The sequence below is a fragment of the Pelmatolapia mariae genome, linkage group LG14 (genome assembly GCF_036321145.2).
Source record: "Pelmatolapia mariae isolate MD_Pm_ZW linkage group LG14, Pm_UMD_F_2, whole genome shotgun sequence".
NCBI classification, from domain to species: domain Eukaryota; kingdom Metazoa; phylum Chordata; class Actinopteri; order Cichliformes; family Cichlidae; genus Pelmatolapia; species Pelmatolapia mariae.
In genome coordinates this window covers 20,952,193-20,977,663 of record NC_086239.1, presented here as the reverse complement: position 1 = coordinate 20,977,663, position 25,471 = coordinate 20,952,193, and the positions used below count along the sequence as shown (strand labels likewise).

The window sequence follows — 25,471 nt, the reverse complement described above, 5'->3', positions numbered from 1 at the left end:
GTCACCATTTTTTTTAACATTCACAGTCCATCCAGTGACTATGCTCTGATCTGTTAACACCATTTTATTGCAAGGTCCAAACTAGAAATGCCAACATCACATGATGACCAGAGTCACAAGGTCTGTAGATGTGTAGTTTGTCATATAAATTTGTAGGGTTCACAATACAGTGACCTGAGCTATCTCATATGGAAAGGATATATATATATAAATTTTATAAAGTTTGTATCTGTCTTGTGTGAAACATGTATGAAAACAGAGTGAAAACAGATATAAGACCCCTTGAAAAATTATATAAATGAAACTTGTATGTTTTGGATACTTACTAAAACAATATGTGAAAGTAATGAGAAAGTGGCCACTATATGAACTAGGCCACATCTTATGCAAGTCTTTTATAAGTTTTTTCTATTTCTTTTCCATATGGGTATGACTGCTACATAAAACTACCAGGGTGACACGTGCTCCAAAGGAGATTCCTAAGTTTGCTGTGTTTGCGTTGCTCTTTAAAACTTCTTTAAATTCATGCATGTGTGTCATTCTCATTATCAGCCAGTACTTTATTTAGAAGGACATGTCTATTTACCTCTGCTGGCTGAAGAAGGTGTTAGCCATTAAACTTCTATGCACCTCACATAGCATGACTGTGACTTGACTGTGTAAGGCCCAGTCGGTCATAATATCTTCCACTTATTGGCCAAGTTACAAAAAGGCATGGGCCATAAAATGTATCAGTTCAAGTGTATCCTGCTAGAATGAACATGGTCGCATACCTAATCACCAGTAGACTAACCCAGTTTCTTTTACACCAGCCATCCTCAGTGTCTGTCACCCAGTTTCCATTTGTACTGCTTTACCTTACCAGTGTTTCTTGTTATTTCACTCTCTGTGCACAGTTTCTGCCTTTAACAGATGCAGTTGTGAAAATACATAGCTCTTACAGAAATTTGTCACTGAAAATGTTGACAAAAACGTTCTGGCCGCTAGATTAATAAACAATGGAAGGATTACGGCTTTGTTTTGATTAAATCTGTTTGCCTGCCTGAACCGTGCCATATTTAGTACACAGTAATGTGTGGGTTGTTAGCTAAAACGGTGAGGATTTGTTTCTTCATGCCTGCATATTTATGGTATCGCTGCGTAGAACTTTTCACCTAATGTCCCTTTGCCACCTGGGGGTTGATGGAAGAGGAGTGGGATGGGTTAGTATCGGGGACGGTGTGATGACAGCTCGTGAATTCTAAAAGCATTATCTGTCCCCGGCAGCCAGCCTGGGCAGCTTCCTGCCGCCTCTCATCTCTCCTGTGTGTTGCATTGAATATGGCTCTCCAATTGGGGTCATGGCACAGACCGATAGGAAGCTATATTCCTTCATAACTAGAGGCAAAGCTACAGAGTTCAGTATTAAGAACAGAGTTGGCAGATCTGACCACAAGCTGACTGGCAGACCAAGAATCTCAAAGTTATAAACATTAGAAAACAAAAAAATGCCTTAGGGGATGCATCATTCTCCTGATTTACTGCTTTAAATTCAGTCTGTGATATATCATCCAGAGTAGTGCTCTCTAGTGGTCCAGTTATGAGTGTCTGCTTCCAAATAAACTGATACCTTTATTCTGAAAGTCTTCTATCTTTGCATTTGCAGACTGAAATTTAGCTCAGTTCATTTTAAAACGCCAAGAATCACTAACTAGCTGTTATGAAGCTTTGGGTTGTTTTTTTTTTGTTTGTTTGTTTTTTTGTTTTGCTCTTTATTGCATTACAGGAGTTTAATATGATCTTTTTTTCTGGTCAAAGTCAAATAACAGCTGGGACTAATAAAATATCTTATCTTGTTCTAGCTATTCTTTGGTATTTTATTTTTATTTTTAGCCAAAAGTCAAAACACCCAAAGATGAGAGAGTAATTTGTCAAATTAGAAGCTAAAATTAGGTCACGTTGATATTCTTTGCAATGCAAAATTACACACAAGTGATTAACACAGTAATTTTCTCTTGATCATCCAATCCTTTTAGCATTAAAACCAATATACACTAGTTTACAGGGTGAAGGGAAAGTCCGCACAACAAAGTGAAAATGTTTATAACATCTTAGGCTTACATCCACAAGAGTTCATTAAAAGTTCAGGTACAGACACTCAGAATACGTGTGCCTGCTTTTTGCCCAAACCTACATGAGGATGTCCTAAAATCATTAGGTTAGAAATTTTGATCATAGTTGTTGCTGCAATGATTTCTGCTAAAACAAATGTCAGAGTGGTGGGTCGCTTTACTGCACTGTAGTGGGTACAGTGCAGCAACTTTTAGCGGCTCTCTCGCTCATCCTTCCCTTTTTCTCCCCTTTTCCCTGATCACCTATAGGGATTGATGATCGTGCCAAAGCAAAAACAGAAAAATCCATACATCTCTCCTGCCCTTTTCATATTGCATTGATTTTGTGGTGAAATATCAATCTGCATATGTCATGTACTATTGCAATGCTCAAAACATGTTCAGAGGTAAATTATCATAAAACTGCTTTTTGAGGGCATTTTTACAAGTTGAGTTTGGACAGCTTCTCATTTGTAGAGGAAGGTAAGGTTAAAAAAAACTTCGGGTGACTTTGACTTACAGGATATAAATAAAATGTATGAGTACACTTTAAATTGCACTGAGGTAGCCACACACCAATATAAGTACATGTTTGGGGTGCAAGTTTGCAACTACTCTTGCAACTGCAGTTAGAGTGGGATAAAAGTAGCAGTTTGTTCGCTTGTTTGTTTCCATAAGATATGATGATTTTCCTAAATAGGTGGGAGAAAAATAGTGTTGACATTTTGCAAAATCTAATGCAGAAACAGCACAGATGTTACTTGTAATGATAATAATATTAATAATAATAAGTGGCTCAATTGAATTCAGCCATTACTAATTTTATTATGACTGAAATAGATTTTTTTTTCTTGTGGTAAAAATAAAGATCAGTTTAAAAGTGAGGCTTATTTTTCAGTGCTGATAAATCACCCACTATTTGCTCTTCCACAGCTACGATATGCTGAGATGATCATGTTTATCATAAACCTTTACCACGGGAGCGTTGACTTGCCTTTGGGTCATTTGGGTTTGGGGTTATAGAAAGGGATGGATCGAGTAACTTTGTAACTTCCTAATTAAACAATATACATGTTTTTTTTATGATGTTCAGTATGTTTCTGAACATTTTTTTCTGCGAGCTTTATCTACCCACTGTTTTTGCAATTACTACTTACAAATTTAGAGTTGAGAACGTGCAGGAAAACTGAAGCCTAAGGGTAATCATCTTGCTGTGCAGATGGTCCAAGATACATGAGAACAATTTCATAAGGTCTTTTCATAATGTAGCTTTTGCTCTGCAGTGGTTGTGTATATTTTAAAATACACCCTGCAGCTTGCTCATCAGGGGTGTTTTTACTACATCACAAGCATACCGCTCACAAACATTTTTCCACCAAAACATGGTGGATTAATTCTTTTAACATACTATATGCACGTGTCATGGTGTAGCTATTTGCACACATGTTTATCTCAGGGGATTTAGTCAGATAAATATATAAAATTAAACACATGTTTTTATTTTTTAATCAAATTTACTGATGGGAAGCTCTTAGTAGTTCTGGTACCTTTTAACTTTTAAGCATTCAGAACATAGTTCTCTTTATTTCATGTTTTAATTTAGTGTATTCCACAGTCCACAGTACATGATGTGAAATATCTCCACATGATGACATTTGAGAGCAATAGCCCAGTTTATTCAATGTAGGGCAGGTCGTACAATAGAGATTTGAGTCCTCTGGGCAGTGTTTTTGTGGGAAATGGATTCTGTACCTTTGGCTTGTATACAGCAGCCTAAAGCTTTAAGGCAGATAAAAGAACAGAAATAAAAAAGGAGGAAGAGGGAGTGGAATGAGTCGGAGGGGAGAGCAGGGCGAAGGAACATTCAGCAACAATATCATTTTTGCTGAAACTTTACATATGTCAGCACTTCAAAAGTTTTCCTATTACTATTTATCCCACATCCCCTCCAAGAGCTCCAGATATTCATTTGATCTAACCTTTTATTCTGCTCCTACTATAATACTCTAAAGCTACATGCATAAGATGCATATATTCTTTCAAACTTTTTGCAAGTAATTAGAGACAAGTGGATTTCCGGGCCGAATGAAACATCGCTTTGAGCACAACAATTGATTCATCTTTGTAAAATAGCTTTGCCACCGGAGGACTTTCAGGACAAATCTAAGCTGGTGGAGTAGCAGTGCTCCCAGTATCTCTCTTTGTCTGTTATCATTGCGCAGTAGCAGTATCTGTTATATAGTAGAGCGTTCCTACTGAGGAATGGGCAAAATATGAAATCTACAAGAGACAAACTACCAGAACCAAATTGTTTTCTATTGGCTGTATAATAGGATGTTTTTGCCCAGATGGCCAAATGTTAGAATAGTTGGACACAGGCCCATTCATTCCACTTTTGGAAGATGTGAGCACATAGGGCATTTCTAACAGTGAAGATCCAAGGAGCAGAGGAAGTGAAGGTGGAAGAGTTTAAAAACCTGGGGTCAACCATCCAAAATTAACAGACAGTGCACAGCAGAGGTTGCGAAGAGGGCGCAGGTAGGGTGGAGTGGGTGGAGAGGAGTATCAGGGGTGATTTGTGACTGAAGGATGGCGGCAAGAGTGAAAGGGAAGGTTTACGAGATGGTAGTGAGACCAGCTATGATGTATGGTTTGGCTGACAAAAAGAGAGGAGGCGGAGCTGGAGGTGGAGGTGGCAGAGTTTAAAGATGCTGCAGTTTTCATTGGGAGTGACCAGAATGGACAAGATTAGAAATAAGTGTATCAGAGGGACAGCTCAGGTTTAGCCTTTTGGAGACAAAGTTAGAGAAGCAAGGCTGAGATTGTCTAAACATGTGCAGAGGAGGGATAGTGGATATTTTGGACAAAGGATGTCAGATATGGAGCTGCCAGGAAGGAGAAAAAGACGAAGACCGCAGAGTAGATTTGTGGATGTAGTGAAAGAGGACATGCAAAGGGTTAGAATGATAGAGGACAATGCTAACGATAAGGTGAGATGGAAATGGATCCACTATGGTGGGCAGCCAAAAAAAGAAGTGTGCACAAAGGTCATTTGAATGCAGTACTGTCTGTCAGATTGTTTATAATTAATTTTCTTAGAATTTTGACAATCACAGTGAGGTGGACTGCTGCAAGCTCTGCTTATGACAAAGAAAATGTACCTTTCAGCAAGTGCTCTCCATGACTTGATGTTTATGTTCACTCAAAGGCAGCATGGTAAGTTGGTGTGTGCTGAAAGTTGACATGGCAGGTACTGAATCTGCTAACAAAAGAGGACAATTTCACTGTGGTGCAAAGCGCTGGGGTTGATCTCTGGGGAGAGGTTTAATTCCCCCCTGAGTAAGGGTGCCATTAAAATGCAATGACATGAGATTAATGTTCATCTTGAAGTGACATTTGCTTTCTCATTTACTGCGAAAATTGTCTTGGAATATTGGGTGCTAGGTGTTGTTTTGAATGCTGATGAACTCCCAAAGCTGCTCAAAGTATGTGCGGTGACAGTGTGAAAAATGTTGGATGTGCTTTATAAAGAGGAAGGGGATCTAGCTGAGTAAGGGACAAACAGTAAAACAAGACCATCAGCAAATTGGGACTGTGAACTTTGAAACTGTGCAGATTTCAAACTTACTGTATGCGAGATAAATGGATGTCCTCAGCATTAATATCTGGACTGCGAAGGGAGATACCTGATCAGAAACCTGATTTATAATGCATTATGTGGTTGCTTTTGAAAATATGTAGTTACTTAAGGATCCTGAGGAGGACAAAAAACAAAAATGTATACATCTTTTGATGCCCTGTGCAATTTAAAGGCTTAGATTACCTGGTTATGGTCTGTGTGTATGCGCTTCAAATAAACCTATTCATTTTTTTCTTTCTCTCCTCTGACTCATATTTCCTGTATCTTTCTTCTCCCCCTCCCTTTCTCTCTTACAGAGTGCCTGTAAGTAGCAGCTCCATCTTCTTTTCCTTGTGTGTGTACCCTCTGCAAGAGCCGGGGGCACATACTATATGTGTATGTGAGATGAGGAGGAGCTAAGTGGCTACCACAACCACCTAGATCAGACAGCCTCCTGTGCTGCAAGATGGATTAGAGCCCCACACCTCAGGAGATCAAAGGTAGGAAAAGATGTTTGGTAATCAGCCGCCACTCACCTGCCCTGTTTAATGACAGCGCGGAGAGTAAAGGAAAGAGAGGAAATGGTGAATGACAATGAGTTTAGACTAAGGTCTTTTTGCCATCTGTGTGCTGTAGGGTGTGTAAGAGGGATACACCTTGACGAATGTCAATATTTATTTTGCATTAAAAAAAGTTCACAAATGTGAGCATATTTCCAATAAAATTTAAAGTTGCACATCACATGTGATTATTGTCCCCAAATATAAGAAACTTGTACAGAAGCATCCTTTAAACAAAGTGTCCATATAGCAGAGAAAATCTGTTTTTCTACAGTAGTCTACTATAAATTGAAGTATAATGCTTTTATAATACTGGCACTATTTGAGGGTAATATCTGGGTTCAAGAGGTTAATTCAAGTGGAAAAATATCAGCAATCTAAAACATCACTGGTAAACACCAGAATAGACCTTTGAATTGCCGCCCACGTCTCCAATTTTGTCAGCAGCTCCAAAAGACCCTGCGTTGCTCTTGTGAGTTGAAGAAGCAAGTCAGCGAGGGAAAACGCGCTTCTGCTCTTAGTATTGTGATTAGTATGCTGTATTGCTCGCTGCATCTATAAATAAAAGTGTAAGCCAAAGGCCAGGCAAGTTCTCTGGGAGTTGTTGAAAGTAATTCTGGAAAATGCAGAAGAAACACTGACTGAATTAGAAGCAGATCAGGGAGGTGGAGAAAATAAATGTGCGTAACAAAAAGGTGAATCTGACTTCACGAAATAACATGCAGAGCAACACAACGGCATGGGAGACGTTCAGTTCCGATGTACTCTGAGTTCAGTTCCACAGCAGAAAGTTGAGAAATTTCCAGGTCTGAAAAAGTTCCAGTTCGTTTCTTTACACCAAAAATGTCCCAGTTTAATTCGGGGCAGTGTTTTTTCATTTTTACGAAGTTTCAGTGGTGAACTACTGATGGTGTTTTCAGGATTTCATAAAAGATACACAAAGCCACTTTAATGCTTGTGGCTGGATTTTTTGTTTTTAATCCTCATCATTAGCATTTTTGCCACTGTCATGTGAGTTTTCTTTTTTTTCAAACCAGAAATCACCATATTTGGATTATGTGGTCAATATATCATTATGACTATGAATATATAAACACTAAGACGCTTGGTTAGCAAGCTGCATCCATACGATGTATGAGCGCAATGCAGAGACAGAGATTATTAATTAACAGGCTTTATAAGTCTTTAATTTCATGCACCAAAATTTGAAACACAAACTCTGTGGATCTTCTTAACAACTGTACTCACAGCACAGTTGTCAAGAAGCAGAAAAACTGTCCATAGAGATTCAATTCATTTTTATTTATATAGTCCCAAATCACAGAAACAATTGTGTCGAGGTGGTTTATATTGTAAGGTAAAGACCCTGCAATAATACAGAGAAACCCCCAATAATAAGATGAATCCCTATGACCAAGCACTTGGAGACAGTGGGAAGGAAAAACTCCCTTTTAACAAGAAGAAACTTCCAGCACAACCAGACACAGGGAAAGGCAGCCATCTTCCATGAATGGTTGGGGGTGAGGGGAGGAAGATATGATAAAGACACACTGTAGAGGAGAGCCAGAGATTAATAGTAAGTAATGATTAAAAGCAAAGTGTACTCAAAACACAGTGAGTAAAAAACGGTGAGTGAAGTAAAAACAAATAATGCGTCGTGGTAAGAAGCCCAGGCCTGTTGCAGGATATCTACAGGAGCCCTAACTGTGTTTTATTAAAAAGAACATTTTTAAGCGCAATCCTAAAAGTACAGAGGGTGTCTGTCTCCTGAATCCAAACTGGGAACTGAAAGCTGAAGGCTCTGCCTCCCATTCCCAAGTAAACCAGCAGTATGAGAGTGAAGTGCTCTATTGGGTTCTAACGGTACTATGAGGTTGTTAACATCCAATAAGGCCTGATCAAAACCATTTTTTGTACTAGGCAGTAAAGATGATGCTGTAAAGTTGGATATTTAAACATCAGGATGAGTGGGCATGAACCTGCTTTTGGAGTCCAACCTCAGGTGGCCACTAGAAGAACTTTTTGGCCTTTATTTTTCAGCCCCAAAGGTTTCCACATGGTCAACAATCTCATCTTGTGGGTAAAAATCAATTTGGCTACTTCAAGATAGTGAAGTATTTGTAAGTTTCTTTTTGTAAACACAACACTCATATTTGCCCTCCTCGTGGTTGGTTCATGGTGGTCGAGTGAGCTAGAGAGTCAAGGGAAAACAAGAAGAGCTTTAATGAGAACAAAGGTGTGAATGCCTGAAATAAAACTTTATTTCCTGCTTGCTTAGCAGAGGTTGCATTATAAAGCACAAACACACCCACACCTCCGTGTAACCACGGCAGAAGACGCTACATTACCAGATTCTGTGTGAATGTGGCTGAAGCTTCATCTGACCGCTGTGGCCTCTCTGCTTTCTGTGCAGTTACAGCGCTCAAGCTCTGCAGACACACAGATCTGACACAAGAACAGAGCAGATTCCCAAATGTAGAGCAGACATTGCTTTTTTTCTGATAAGAGTGCACTAAATTGCCTCATCTTCCAGTGTCTTTAGACCGCAGTGAAAATGCAGATGATCAGCTGTCGGAAGCTAAGCTTTCGTTTTTTATTTTTTTATTTATTTTAGATAAAAACTTCCTGTGAGGAAGCGTGGAGCAGCTTTAGTGTGAAAAGGTTCAAGGGTCAAGTAATCCCAAGCTGCTAGAGAGATACTAGCTCTTACAGTGCCTGTAATTACTGTAATTAAAGGGCTTGTGAAGATTGTGAAGTCCAAATTGTAAGGTCCTCTGTCCTTAGTCCTTGAAAAAAATAAAAGAATAAATAAAAGAAACAGATTGCTGCAATCTAACAGTGACACACACTTTCTTTTCTGCAAAATAACTAAAGGAAAAACTGGACTTATTTCATATCACAAAATGTTTTTTATAGCCTTACTTGTAACAATAAAAGCTGCTTATTGTACTATAATTCAACACTGTTTGCATGAAAGGGGATTACTTTATTGAGATTTCTTCAGCGGAGGCATTTTTGTCCACACGTGTAGAATGAATCCATAAAAAATGCATTTTCTGTCTTTTCTCTTTTTTCCTTTTGTAGATGAACTTCAGTCACCTACACCCATTTTCTAGCCACCAGTTTAGAAATGACTCTTTCTTTTTTTATCAGACGTTTTCCTGTTTCCTGGACTTATTTTTCTGAGATACTCACTGTTGTTACTGTGCAAAATGTTCCTCTTTGGCTCTGGATTTAATTACACGCTGGCTACAGTTAGTAGACAGTACATACTATAAGTTTCCCCCCTCCAACAATAGAAAGAGAAACTCATTTGTAATCACATTTTAACTTTTTTTTATGAACAAACTCTATCATTTCTGTATTTATACCTCAAGATAGTAACACTAAAATTTAAAAGAAAATATTGGCTTCTGTAGTTAGAAAGACGTCCAGTGTGGCTTTGAATGCTGATGCTACATGAAGTGTGATCTAACAGTTTTGCGTGAGCTAAGCGACCTTTTCGGTTAGATTCAATGCAGTGTTAAAAGAGGCTACTTGAGTTTTACAACAGAACACCTGACGCACCTTTGTGAATGTCGGGTGATGGAGCCAAGCACGTCCCATCTGAAATTCTCTTTGGTTCTGAGCAAGTAAACAAAGCTCCAGATGACAGCGTGCCAGCGACTTGAATGTAACCTTTTGTCTTACATACAGATCATAAAAGCACGCACAGCATAAAAGCGGGTATGACAATTTAACCATGTGGTGGCTTTCTGTTCTTTTTTTCCTCGCAGGGCCACCCCTCTATTTTCTCCATGACCTCTGCTACATTTGTATTTTGTTTTATTTTTAACAAGTCCTGCTCACACCTCGCAAAATCTTTAGAAAGCTTAGTGTATTTTTGGACACATGACACTGGGCTGTGCAGCAAATAACTGAGAGATCAGAATATTTTTTGTCATACTTGCTTAAAGGAAAGGATGCACTGTCATCTGGAGGATTCTGCTAACAGCTGTACACTATCAAGGCCAAAAGAAAATGTCCTAAGAAGACAGTTAACGAGTTTGGATCAACAACCAATTCAGTATGGTTTGTGTAATGTCATATTCTATATTATACCCTCTAAGAGCACAGATTTTTTATCTGAAATCCTTTACATTTGCAAGATATTCCTTTTAACACATGCTAAAATGATTGTAAAAGCTGTTACATAGTCAGCCTTTTTGAAAACAAGTTGAATAACATGTTTCCATTTGAAACTTTTGAATTATTGCAAGGAAAAAAAAATCCTTTTCTCCACATGTGCACACCCACACATGTAGGCACGGTCCAAAAATAAGAACACTGATTTAGCCTATGTCATATTACTAACTCTTATGTGTGTCAGTAACAGTAAAACCAAATTGCTATTCATATTCAGGAGGACTCGCTTTTCATATTTTTAAGCCACCACATTCTCCCACAGGCGGCTCCAGTTTGCTGTGAATACAAATGCTGGAACACACAGTGTGCTGTACAGACATTGAATTTCTTTGAGGCTCGAGTGCCCCGTGAAATCTACTACTAACAGAATTTGACTTTTTATTGACTTTGGCTCAAAGGAAGTGGATTGAGCATGTGGTTTCAATTTCACTGCCCACTTGTGGAATCTTTGGTGCAAATGTTGTACTTTAGCCACTCAGTATGTGACAACTGCACCATTCTCTGTTCCACCTACATGAATGCTTCTCCACAGCTTTATTGGAAATATTGAACTAGTTCTTGTACGTCATGCTCATTAAGACCTATTAAGCTCATTTCCACTTCACGTTTTTATTCTGGGACTACACTACAGCAGGTTCAGTGCATTAAGTTTAGCAGATATAAAATAGCGCTTGTCTGATGAACTCAGTTCCTTATTTCCAGAATAACTTTTATGTGCTTTGGCATGTCTGTGGTGTGTATAGATGTTTGTGTATGCCTGCGTTTGATTAACTGCTTTTATTTGTGTGCTGACTGAATTCACGAGCCTGCATCAGTCTGCTCCTGTCTTTGTTGCCTCTGGGCTACCTGCCTCCTTCCCCGGCTGCTCCTGAGAAGTAGAGATAAGGCCCACTGATGTTTGTCTGCTCCCTGGCAGATTACTGAGGCAGACAGGTACAAGGACTCTGGCAGACAGCTCTAGTATATTGGAGGCCAAATAAGAAGTTACTGGAGATGTCTAAGCTGACCATAGCACCAATCCAGCCTGAATGCCATTTGGCTTCTTTATATGTGCTATTGGTGTTGAGCTTGTTACTGTTGGAAAAGAAACTCTGAATTTAAATGAATGAATATACATGATGTCACCAATTTTTGTTTAGTAAATACTTTAATGATTACAGGCACTTTTGGCTTCTTGCTTGTTTCAAGAGGGATTCCCACAGCAGACGTGTCTGCATGCTTGATTTCACTCTGGATGCCCTTCCTATTTATCCAGGCTTTGGGACTGGCACACCTTTGGGAAGGCTCTGTTTGTGTCTCCTCCCAGTCTTTTAATTCTGAAGAAAATGAGTAAATCGTTAATGCTTGCATTTAAAATTCATTGGTCACAAGCATACCAGAAACTTTTATATATAGTCATGGTTATATATGGTCTGCGTCACTTCTTGCATGGTGATAGGAGTTCAAACAGAAAACAAATCATGGAGGATTTTTTTTTAGTTCTTCATGGAAAATTCAGCAAACTGATGTCGTTATAGCCTTTGTTGTTTTATGACTCAAGATTTTGATTGGCTAATTACCATTTTGCTAACCTCAAGGGTCTTTTTATCTTTTGAAATTGTTCCCATTGTATGCTTGTAAGTTGTAAAATAAATTAAAATGCATAGCTAGGGCCTGTAATACTCGATTTGTGTTTTAAAGACACATTAGAAGCAAAACCTTTTATAAAGGAAGGCATAGATCTGTGTGTGCAAGTCCATGTCTGCCTTTTGTATGTTTACCCTTAGAGCACCAGGCTGTGAACATTAGGGTATGATTAAAGCTCAGGGTCCATGTGGGATTGCCTAATTAGGCCTTTCTTCTTCTGTGAAGAACAGTTCACAGACATCATGGAAAGTAAATTGCGGTAAATCTTACTTTATCCATGGTAGTGAGGGCAGAGAGGACAAAGCAGAAGAAGGATCTAAATAGTGTTTGGTCTCCATTCGTAAGAGATCGGAGGCTTCATTTGCATCAGATCCATGCGCTTTTCTGAAAACAGAAATGTGTATTTTTCTGAAAACTGAAAAGATTGTTTGAAAGAAAAGTGAAAGAAGGCGTTATACTGTAAAATGGTAATAAGGAGTGCTTGAAAATGTGCCTTTGTCAACTGGAAACTACTGTATGAAAACCAGAGACCCTGCACATATTTGAAGTCCATGGTAAAATGGCAGCATGCACAGTACAAGTGGTCATAACAGACTACTAGGAAGTGACGTAAAAATATGGGCAGGACTGGAAGTGGTCCATCGGTGCATGAGTAGATGATCTTGAAGGGGTCAAATTTAAATCAGGAAAGTTTACAGACTTTTATGATGAAACTTGTACTGTGATACTTAGTCATGTTTATCAGTCATTAGGAACATGTTATATCAAAGAGTCCAAGTTCAGCTCTCAGTTCGCTCGTCTTCTATTTGTTGTTGTGTTTGCTTGACTTGTGGTTGATCAGAGCTTTGTAAATAGTTGTTTGAATATTTTTGTTGCCAATTGCAAAGATGGTCTCTGATTGTGGTCTCAAATGGCTGAACATAAATTGTTCATTACTCCTACACCATGTGGTAGGCAGTTTTGTCCACATGCCTGACAGCTCTTCTGGGAAATGAAATCAGGGGGGAAAAAGATGCATAAGCAAGATCAGAGTACAACGGATAACACATGATTTAAACACAGAACTCCTCGTCTGTGTAGCACATTGAATATACATGGGGAAGAAAGCCTAGAGGGGATGTAAGGGTTTAGAAAGAGTTAAGAAGCTGTCTTTTACAAGGTGAAATGCAGCTTATGAATTAGAAAGTATAACACTGGCTGAGTGACAAACTACGTGGATGAGAAATAGTATAATTATGCACCTGAAATACTGCACAATACATCGCATGGCAGCAACTCAGAAGATGCTGAGGTTTAAACGTGGCATGGTTGTTGATGCCAAATTGGGTGGTCTGAGTATTTCAGAAACTGCTGATCTGCTGGGATTTTCCCACGCAACCGTCTCTAGGGCTTACAAAGAATGAAAATATCCCATGAGAAGCTGTTCTCTGAGTGAAAATGCATTGAGAAGAAAGGACAGACTGCTTCAAGCTGAGAGAAAGGTGAGAGCATCTCATATAACCACTCATTACAACTAATCGATGCAGCAGAACATCTTTGAATGGTCACAGCACATTGGGTGCTGCTACTGTCAGCTGCTGCTACTGTAAGACCAAGAAACTGAAGTGACAGTTTTCAACAAAAGAAAACAGAAGATTGGACAATTTTTGGCTCATCTGATGAGTCTTGATTTCAACATTCAGGTGGTCATATCGAATTTTGCCAGAAACAGCATGAACGCATGGCTCCATACTGCCTTGTATCAACAGCTCAGGCTGATGGTGGTGTGGGGGATACTATCTTGGTCCATTTTGGGCCCCTTAGTACCAGCTCAGGAACATATACAAGCTACAGCATATATGAACCTTGCCTCTGACCGTGTCCTTCCCTTTACGACCACATCTTCTCATGTCTGCTTGGAGCAGGATAACACACTATGTCAAAAAGCTCAGATCATTTCAATCTGAAGGCTAAAAGGCGGTCCAACCTAGTACTACCAAGGTGTATCTAATAAAGTATCCGGTGTGCGTATATTTACAAAATTGCATAATATACTGTGCTGCTCCTTTAAACAGTCCCAAACTAAGTATGAATAGAAATATAAAAACCTTGTTTATTAGGTGCTGCTTTAATTAAGACCAAACCATCTTAATTAGAATTGAGTGACATATGGGTGAAGGTTGGGGTGGCTTTTGGCGCTTTTGAGCTTAATCAGTGGCAGCATCTGGTCGGTGAGTAGCTGTCAGAAGTAACAGATGTATAGAGCTGCATTCATCGCAATAGACAACTCTATTATAGGAATTAGAAGAAGTAGTTTAATCTGCATTCATTGAAAAAATTTATAACAATTAACGAGGCAAAAATATGTAAACTCAAAGTCATGGGTTTGGTATTTTTGGACATTTAGCAATGGAGGGTGTGGAAAATATGCATATAGGCACTCTTGTTGGACCAGACTATGCTTGCAATTCATTCACACATAATTTATGCTAAAAAGGACAAAGCATACCCTGTTCTGCAGCTGGGGAACGTGAAGCATTGATTTTTGTCTGCATTATGAGATGCTGCTTGGCTTTTTATGAACACAGTAGTGCATAATTGGACAATTCAAACCCATGATACACAACCTCCATAAGATTTTCTGCCACTTGCATCAGCAGTTGTCATGAATGTGCACTGTAATTTCTGGTATCTGGTGAAGGAATTAAGATTCACTGTTAAACTCAGTGGCACAAATCTGCTGGTAAACATTCAGTTTCTGTCTGTCTCTCTCTCGCTTCATGCCATGTTTCCTTCTTTTTGTTACCATACTGCCTGTTGAATGGGAAAGAATATCCATTTCAGGTGCAGGTTTCTGGGATCAGAAATACAGAAAGACGGCGAGAGATGGAGGAGTTTTAAGGAGAGGTTAAATAAAAGATAGATAGAAGAAAGGAAGGCACAGCTATGAGGCACAGCAGAAGAGAATAAGAGATAATAGGGAGTAGAGAGACGGGTTCGGAGACAGAGAGAAGGCAAGACTGTCTGAGGATTTAGACAGAGAAACAGAGGCAGTGAGAGAGACATGATACCTCGGATATTAGAAACAGAAGAAGAGGTTGAGAAGGAGTTTGAGTGAGTGTAGCTGGCAAAGTCACCATAGCATCTCCAGATATGATCAGCACAAGACTGAAGGGCAGCAGCGTGTAGACAGGCTAGACGGTACTGCCTGCTCCAGTGGTGTGTGGTGAGGGGTGGTATTGTTTCAGCTATTGTGGACACTTTCCAATCCCATTTACAACTTGGAGAGACCTCGAGTCAGAGTTACACAGAAACTGGCTGGTGTCACTGAGTAAGCTGGCTAATAAATGGGACCAGTTTGCCTGAAAAGTCTTGTAATAATAGGACAGAAAAGGTCAGACTTGGAACGTGACAATGTGGCGACATGAAGCCAGAGGTGCTGATGTTGATCTTTTGTTGACAAAAAACCCCAACAATGCTGTGTTCCATTTGTTCTGTGGATAATGGACTGTTTAAGCCTGGTTAGAGGCCATTAGCGGCTCCACAATCTGGGCTTCAGCTTGGTTCAGAAGCTTAGGTTCCCAGCAATAATGCCCGTGTAATCCTCGGTTAAACTTATTATCGTTCTTGCTAAAAAACTGATGCTTTGGTAGAGAACACCATTTTCACTATTTCATGCTTTTTAGCAGGAGCACGTTGTAGGGAAGGTGATGGTTCAGGAAATCATTGCATGATTATTATTGTTATGCATGATTATTGGCCTAAGTAATACAATTTAGAAAAGTAATCTTTTAAAAAGCCTAATGAATAGAAATGGCAAATATGAACAGGGCGTTTCAATCTGCTGTGCTCTATGCTGTCAAGTGAATGGAGCACACAGTAGTAGATTGACTTAGTGTGCATCGAGAGATGAGGTTTTTTTTTTTCTCGCACAACTTTGCGTCTATCTTGAATGCATACTGTTAAAGCTAGATATTATTTGGAGCTATAAGGTTGATTTGGTATTTTAAGAAATAAGTACTCCCTAGGCACTTTGTCTGCAGAAACACCACAGACTTTTTCTAGCACTTTGAGTGTTACATAAATACAGAATTTAGTTTCTATTATCACCGTTGCTCTTAGCTGGTTTTCATGAAGCCCAAGGCTCGTGTCATTATTAAGCTAAATGAAACACAATGTTCGCCTTCGGAACTGAAGGGTAACACTAATACACAATAATTTTGCCTCCGGGAAACTCTGGACTTGTTTTAATCAGGTGAATGCACTTGCATTCAAGCCCTGTCCACGTCCGTGGTGGTGTAGTAAATGAAGAGCTGCGATGAATAAGGACACATCACGTGTTATATTTCCATTCTCATTGGGCTTTTAGTTTTCACTGAGCTGTGAACGCTTCTTCCAAGACAGCACAGGAAGAGAGCATCTGCAAATTGCAAAGAGACAATTTGCTGTTGAATAACCCCGGTCTTTGCAAGTGAGTGACAGGTCCTTATCAGAGCACCCGCCGACTGATCAAAGTTGAAAGGGGGTCAGGCTGAATTAAAGACCAGCTAATTAAAATGTCCAGGGAGCATGCCAGCCCTCATTTCGTTTATCGCCTTGTGCACGGTTGGGTAAAGAAAGAGAGAGGTGAGATCGGGGTAAAGGAAGAAAAAAAAAACAGGTGTGTTTAACTTCATCTGATATTAGAGGATATATTATTAAACGCTATATCACTGTGTTTGGTTACAATCAGAGGTGTGTAGCTCATCTCTCGGTTTAAAAGCCTCACCTGTATTTGATTAGATGATTTTGGTGGGAGTTTGGCAAGAGTTTATCCACCTCAGAAGGGCACAGTCGATGCTAGATTGAAGTCCCAGGTGAAGAAAAAAGCATTCCAGTTGTGTTTTCAGCCTGATTTCCTTCTTTATTGCAACTTGGTCTTTTATACTTCTCCCATTCTCGCCGAATGCTGGAGAATAGAGAGCCTGAGGTTGGTGATGTGTGTTTGCATGTGTGCGTATACGGCATCAAGGCTGTTTCTTTGGTTGTATAAAGGTCACAGAAAGATTTAGTGTCTAGACTCCTTCCACTGGCTGTGGTTTTCTCTCAGGGGAGGAATTGTGGCTTTGAGCTTTTTGAAATCAAATGATGCATTCACACACAAGCCAGAAAAAATCTAATCTAAAGGGTCCGGTTAAACTTTTGCTCTGTGCCATATATATTGGGGGGTTTTTCCAGAATTTTTACGCAATATTAGTAATTTTGTAGAAAAAGAGGCAACAAGTGTCACGTTGCTAAACGATATCATACTACAAGAGTATGCATGTGTATGTACATCACATCATCACACATACAGCAATCATTAACTTCATTATATTAATATATTTATTTTTAAAATCTCAATTCTTTTGGTTTTCGTATGCATCATCCCCGTGACCGCAATGCTATGTTGCCTGTTTGCATACTCTGAAAGTGGCAGCGCCTGTAACTTAACTGTCTTAATATTTTGCTTGAATCACCACTAAATAATAATGCATGTTATCATTACCTGTACATACATTGAATTATCTGCAGAAGAAATGATAATGAGAACGTGCTTTTTGTTATAAATAAAGTCTACTGATGAAAAGGATTGCATTCACTTTGTCAAATTATCATGAAATGCTGCTTAGGAATAGAAAATGCATTTTGTCCAATCACACTAATGTACTCTAGGTGTGAGAGCCAGTGCCATCGTGTTGTCTAATAATCTGAGAGTGTGTGTTTTCCCTCGCACTAGAGTTTTTGTTGTGAAGGTGTTTGAGGCTGACTGACACTGAGAGCGAATCATCCTAATGAGATGCCATGCTGCTCTGTGGAAATGATTACCTCAGGGGAAGAGGCATTAGATTGATGAGGGCAATCTTTGCCTTCTTCTCAGAGAAACAAAAGCGTGTCCACCACCACCGCCACACCATTCAGACAAGAGACAAGTCTCTACTTATCAGGCCAAATGGCCCATAACACTTCCTTGGAGAGTTAAAAGGGGGGAAATCTGCACAGTACCACCTTAGCTTCAAGTGACAAAATCAATTTAGGTACTGTGCTGCTTACTTAGAAGTTCAATTTCTTAAAGTCGTCAATCACAGCTTGCCTCTGCACATGCTGATCACCATAGCAACTCAGTGTTTCCTCAGACTAATACATAGATCTCAACCCTCTGCTTCCAGCTGTGTCTAGAAAATTCAAGGAAGTATTTTCAAACGTTCAATAAAGATGTGTTGTACGCTAACAATTAAGGTGTGTATCTCCTCTAAAATTTTAATGCTGATTAATCGATAACCGAGGTTATTGATGCAATAAAGAATGATTGCTGAGTGTCCCATTTGTTACTGTTTGGCCAAAGCTTCTGAGTGTGATTGCCTCCAAGGAGGCTTAGAGACCCATTAATCAGGACTTGGTTGATCGCTTCTCAGGTCAGCAGTGATCTAAGCCGAAGGGGGGGTGGGGGTGGAGAAGCTTCTGGAGGTGAATGCGGCAGCAGTTTAATAGCTCACAGTGGAAAGATAGATTCCAACAGCACTAATAGTAGTTGCTGTTTGCTGCTTTAACTGGTTGAAGGTTTTTGATTTCATTTTTAATTTTCACGGCATGAAAAGTTTTATAACTCATAACCAACAATAGATATAAATGATGGTGATAGTTTTTTCCAGTGCTGATATTGGTTACATATATTATAGTAATGAGCTTAATAAATGCCAGCAACATATCCCAAAGACAGATCATCAGTTAGATCATGATGGTGGGTGAGCAGCGCTTGCTGGTGCTCCAAGGAGCAGTATACTGATGATCTCCCACATGTGGGTCAAGTTTTAGTAGTTTTTTTGCTCTGTTTGTAAGTCTTGTAGGTGTTTGTTCTCTTGGCTTTCTCAGTGCTAGGAACTGAAGAGTTATAAATGATTTTAACACGATAGCATAATAAAGAGAAGCATGGAAGTCTATGAATGGACATGAGCCAACAGAGGTAATGAATGAGGCTCCAGAAGAGAGTGAATGAAGTCGTCTTTCTGATTGCACATTTGCTAAGCTCCATTTAACATCTGCTCTACTTACCACTGTTAGAGCATCAACAAAGCCATACACATCTGTTACTGATGAGCAAAATGACCCTGTCAGTCGAGAATTTATACACCGGAACAGTGTTAGGGTAATAAAATGGTCATCCTGCCGCATAACCTGTTCAGTCATGGTATGTATTAATGCACACGTGAACAGGAAATCGTTTACATTAATATTGTTTGTACAATTGTACAGAGTTTATCTTTAAGTTTATTGCAGCAGGTCATCATTAACATGATTAACTTATTACATTCATATTTATACTTTACTATTGCCGGACACATTTTTCTTCTTCTTTTTCTTTTTGGAAGAGTATGAGAACCTTTTGTTAGTGAAGTGAAATGGCTGCTTAAGCCGCCTGTGTTATAGCAGTTTCTATTACGTCTCTACAAGATTTCACTTAACATGCTAATCCAGCTCTGGAGTGGATCCTTGAGGAGACAGGAGACCGTGCTCTGAGGCCAAGGCTTAACTCTGGGATTTTATAGTTCACCTTCTCTCAAGTGTGGCAGCCCTCTATTGACACCTCAGACAATATATATTTGGCAACATCCCACTTGAGGCATTGCTTAGCATTAACATCTCTCCATCCATGTCTCCATCCAACTATTTTCTTCCGCTTATCTAATACATCAACATATTTATGATTAACTTTGGTCGTGTATCACTTACACTCTTTGTTTCCAAAATAGATCACTGGTTTTCTAATCCCTTTTAAAAGTGCTTTATCGTTCCATGTACTTACTAAAGCTCAGATCTGATGTCTTGAAATGCTTCGTTTTTCAAGTTTTGAGAATGAGGTTCAACAGTTCTGCAACCAACACTTAAAGTTAGAAATTCTCCCTGAATTTCAAAGCAAGATTCCTAATTTGACTGTGATTCTTAAAGTCAAACATTCACGTTTCATGTAACACCATGACGTGCACTTGTGGTTAAAGCTGGAATCTGAAGTGGAGCGGCAACTCTTGTTAGCGTCTGTGCCTTTAATTTTATGAAATTTGTGGGTGCCATTGGCTTGTTGCGAGAAGTGTTCAACTAATACTGCCGACAGCGTTAATTAAGCCACTATAATGAATCATAAAGTGTATAGATAAGCCTAATTTTCAGCCTAACAGTGATCCAATTTAAAAAAAAATCTTGTTGCTGCCCTTAAACTAAAGAAATGAAGGTTCATGAAACATGACGGTGGTGAAAATCTCTCTCCTCTCTCCCTCGGCCTGCCTTATCACTTCGAAGCTAATGAGCCGGGCTAGAGTAAAAACAGAAACATTTTGAACATTTGAATAACTTCTGAAAAGTTAAATGCAAACTGAGCAAGAGCTAGCTCATCATTCAGCAATAGCAAACATGAGCAACTGCTTTAAATGCAAAGAGATGACAGATGTCTGTTACTTCATAGCTGACAATACAGCTTGTTTTATTTCAAAGTTTCATTGTTGAAGCGATGTAAAATTAGTCTAAAGGAGCTTGATTTTCACTGAAAGGTAGGCCTGCTGCATGTCTAAAACAGATATTTTATGTCAGAAACAAAACTGAACTCTTTAATCTGAAGTGACTCACAAGACTATGATGATGGGTTAATTGTATTTACAGATTAGCAATGGATTAATGCTGTCACCAATACAATCCATGTGGCTGCATAGAATTCATCATTGATTGGCGTATCTGAATATATCATCTCAGTTTGGGTTCAATCAGTGCATAGATATGTTTTGTTTACTAGTTTTGCCTCTAGTTATTTCGGTTGGTTAGATCATTGGTTTGTCTAAAACCTTCACGGTCCCCAAAGGATGAATTGCAAAAATTTCAGTGATCACCTTCCTTCATTACCACCACTACCTTTTCACAAATTCAGTTTGTCTAATTCTTTGTTTTATGACTGAATATTTTCAAAGAAAATGACAGTCCTGTCAACCTGAGCTTTGCTTGACTACTTTTATATTTTCTGATATAAACAAGCAGTAAGGGGACTGTTGCCCTTGAGATTCCCCACTGGTGGAAAAAGAGATGCTGTCCAAGTTTACAGCGAATAATAAAGGTAGAAAAAGGTAGTTTTAAAAAGTTGCTGTTCAGTGACAGCAACCTAATGAATAAACATCATTTCTCAAATTTCTTTGGATTAAACTTAAATTGATAAGTTTCCATTAATAAAAGCTGAATGGGCCGACCCACAGTGTTGTATAGCAAAATAACAGTGCAGCCAACACCATGTCTTTCTCTTCAGATTAAAATGTTTTCAGAAGCAGGATGTGTCATCTCTTAAAAGTAGTTTTTTTTTATTCCCTTGAGTTTGTTATCTTCCAAACAACACAGACACAATGTCCTTGAGCTCCAGGTTTCTCGGATGAACAAAGCCAAGCGAGAGCCCTCTGATACATTAGCCTTTGTATCGCCCCTTCACTCCCTTTCTGACTCTTGCTGGCTTTTTCTCTGAATTTCTGACATGCTCTGTTTTTCTTTTGTCTCTCTTACACAAACATATAAGCACCCAGTGTTCTGTTTTCAAACTCCAGTTCTATATATAGAAACTGTGTTTCCCAAAAGTTTTCCTAGTACATTAAAGCATGTTCAAAGCTTGCACTAGCACTGTCAGAACAAACTAATACCCAGCAGTACACGACCACCAAACAGCTGATATCATTCTACTAATTTGAGCTCAAGATTAGCTACTGATGTTATTCTGCATTGAATATATTTGTTAGTAAATGTACAATTCGATATCTACCTTGGAGGAAAACGTCGTATGAAGCGTGTTAGCACTGTTGTGTATTATGTGTTCAGCATTAAGCTGAATATTAGGGAAGTGCCAGCTGACCACCACAAATTACACTGGCACAAAGCATTGAAAAGATTTATTATCTTGTGTCACTTCTCTCACCATTTAGTAGCATCTACCATTATTTCACGTTTTAGAAAGTTTTTAATCTGTTTTGAAAATAGTAGTCTAACTTTCTTCATATTTCACAAAGAAAGTGGGAGATGACCTTTAGCTATTACGCACTTCTACCCAAGATGAAAAATGTGTCTGCACAGTTTTGTTTTGTTTTTTTCTACTTTTGGTCACTAGAGGTTATGAAAACATGTCAGCAATCAAAATAATTTATTGTGGGAATCTGAGGATGTGATTCTTCGCATAGCAATATTAGCACTTACCCAGCTAGGCTGTGTTTTAGCAGATTCCCTATTAAAAGAACAGCATACATAATCAGATCCAGTAGCTACGGTAAATGTTATGCACATGTTAGCAAGGACATAAAGTCTGGGATAGGAGGTAGATGTACAAAATTTTAACTAAGCTACCAACCTACATCTAGAGTAAAAGCGTAACAATGAGATTTAATTCCCTCCAAGAATAATCACATTGATCTCAATTAAATTCCGGGAACATTTCTCTTTGCCATAAGCTTTAGATTTGATTACGCTGGCTTGCCATGTCCATTTCTGGACTCCCATTTCAAGTTGATTGACTTTCTCTTCTTCTGTACACGAATCAGCACTTCCCATCTGTTTCAACTGGGTCCTCTCTCTCCTCTGAGTACATGTCAGGCTGCCACTGACCTTCAGATATGAAGAACTCTGTGAAAGATTGGACAGTAGGGTTGCCGTTAATAGAAGCAAAGAAGTGTCCAGAGAGAAATGAGGCCACAACAATAGAGTGTGTGAGACCGTGCGGTGGCACAGCAAATGGACACGTCGAGAGACAAAAATCGTGCGCGGTCTCTTTTCTCTGCACCAAATAGATTCCATTCTCACAATCACTGAGCAATAGAGTCCATGCTGTGGCAAACAAACTGCCATCCCTTTGTCCCTCCATCTCAGTGTAATTGCACCCCTGGCTCTTTTTCACACAGGCCAGATTTATCCTAGCCGTAAGTCTCACCAATGCAGCACCTTCCATAAGTCCCTCTCACTCCACTGACACGGCACGCTCCCCGATCAGTGTGTCTGTGGCAGTCCACCGTGGGGGATATATCTCACTTCCTACACAGATAAAGAAATGAATGTTAACATACAGTGACACACACACATACATAACCACCTCCGTGGTTTCCTTAAATAGCTACTAAATTAATACAGTATGGTGGATGTTGTGTGTACTGTATAAAGAAGGTCAGATATATGTGGATGCTTTGGGACGTTGCCGGATAGTGGGAAATAGAGGCATGGACATAATACTTTAATGCTGGCTTTATTGGCTTTACTGTGAAGGATTTAAGCCTGTAGTCTGGACAGAGGTTTGCTGTTACTTGAATCAGTAGCTGGGGTTTGCAGATGTGCGTTCTATGTATGAGGGGTGTGCTGGTCCCTGCAGTGTGTCTGTTTACTCTGCTGTTCTCTTTGATACTTAAGGGAAATGATGGAAGAGTGCTGTCTGGCAGAGCACTGTCATGCCTCAGTTAGCACTCTGGGAACCTAACAGCTACTGCACTGCAGTAGACCCACTGACAGGCATTGCACACTTGTTGTGAATTCTCTTATTTGAGCATTAGTGTCAGACTTTGTTTAAATTGTTCTCAGTTGTGTTTGTTATGTCGTTTGTGGCTGTGCTAGTAGCTTAGAGAGCTAATGTCTTTGGTCCAGATTGAAATGTTTTGATGAACAAAAACAGGTGTGTTGCCAGCGCGTTACAAAAACAGGTCCCATCTGCCCAGGCATGGACTCCACCCGATCTGCACAAAACTATTAATGTAGGTGACACATGCTGTATTAAACTGAAGTGCCACACTGAACATGCCTTCTTCGTTTGCTCCAAAGTTCAGCTGTTCTGCTCAGTGTCCAGTGTAGGTGGATGGTTTACTTACTTACTCTAAAGATGCACAGCATCATTGATAGCAGCCTATTCATTATAACACCGTCTTTATATGTGTGCCGTAACTAGATAATCATCTTGGCTATTTGCTCGTATAAATGATCATTAGATTTCATCTGATTGGTGTATTTCAAGGAGTCCAACTACTATGAAGGTTTTTACAGACATTTATGTCCCCCGCAGAGCATGAATCCTTCAGGATTTGGTGACTCTCCTCATCACGTAGCACCATAAGCTGATCCGAGGTTCTTATCTCATTGTAAAATATCTATTACTCATATGTGTATTTTGTAAGCTGCCTCAAAATTTAGACATAGTGATTAATGGGTTTGAGAGGAAGTATGCTCTGATTTGGTGACACTGGTGATCCCAGCTTTCCCTTTGCTGCCATGAGATTCACATTCCCCCCTTTCAGTGGAATATCTTAAATATCTGGGAAACAAAAGTTATGTTTCATGCTGACTTTTACCACCATCATTATGCCTAAGTGCTCAGAGCAGCCTCACATATTCAGTGAAACCTCTTACTCTTGTTTTGATTTAAGCCTTACATTTTGGGCTCGAATCATAACATAAATCCAGGCTTATACAAGATTTTAGAATAGCCCATCTTTCCATCTCAGGGACTTTTTTGCTAGAAAACTGCACTACTGAGGTCTGTGACTTTATAAAAATTTACAGTATATCATCAGTCTGAATTCCTCTTGAGGTGAAACTACCTTGCATTATGCCATTAGAGTAGTCCATTCACATGTATTTTTTTCCCCCTGTTGGTTTTATACTTTATTTTGCTTTCTGACAGAACTACTTTAGAGCTCCAATGCACCTAATTTATATAGTCAGTGGCATGGCATTCATATATTTTCCATCCGAGTCTGTAGCAATATTCCAAACTGATTCCAATGCTGCCGAACAGAAACCTGTGATACAGAGAAAGTACTGGCAGCTAGACCAAGGCGGTGTGAGAAAATGAGTGTTCCATTATTTATGCTCCCCTCACTAACTTTATGATGCCGTTAGGTGGTCATGCTGTTGTCCTCTGTCTCCTTTTATTAGCTGTGGTGCACTGCTGCATTTTAATGGATACGTCAAAGAATGAAGTTTCCTTTGGCGAAGTAGCAAAGTGCCTGTTTCTCAGGCTCAGTGAAACAAAAGAATAGATGGTGCACATCATAAGATAAGCTCACACTTTTAATGAGTTGGTTTGTCGACCTGCCAGAGTCCAGTACTGAATTTGTATCTTTTTACCAACTAAGCACTTTTTACCTGTATTGGTCTGAAGGAGTAGTGGCCTGAAATTTAGTGGCATCGACCAAGTATAGTGATTCTACCATAGCTGCGCTCTTTTTATTTTATTTCAATATCCAATCTCCTCAAAAACTCTGTTCGTTTTATGAGCTATCTGTTTATCTTGTGAAAAATTTGTATAGTTTCCTTCTCTTTTATCTTTTCGTTCAAACAAATACGATGGTAGACGATACGACCTGAGCAAATACTACTAGCCACAGGGTACTCGTTAAATCCTA

At 39.3% G+C, this 25,471-nt stretch overlaps 1 protein-coding gene across 3 annotated transcripts in view; it reads left to right on the top strand.

The window, feature by feature from the left end:
• Positions 1 to 25,471, top strand: part of grik4 (glutamate receptor, ionotropic, kainate 4) — a 342,449-nt gene that overhangs the window by 82,279 nt on the left and 234,699 nt on the right. For all 3 annotated transcript variants that reach the window (XM_063492892.1, XM_063492889.1, XM_063492891.1), the window contains one exon: positions 6,027 to 6,209. The gene's annotated coding sequence lies outside the window, so the exon portion shown is untranslated. The remainder of the gene's footprint in view (positions 1 to 6,026; positions 6,210 to 25,471) is intronic.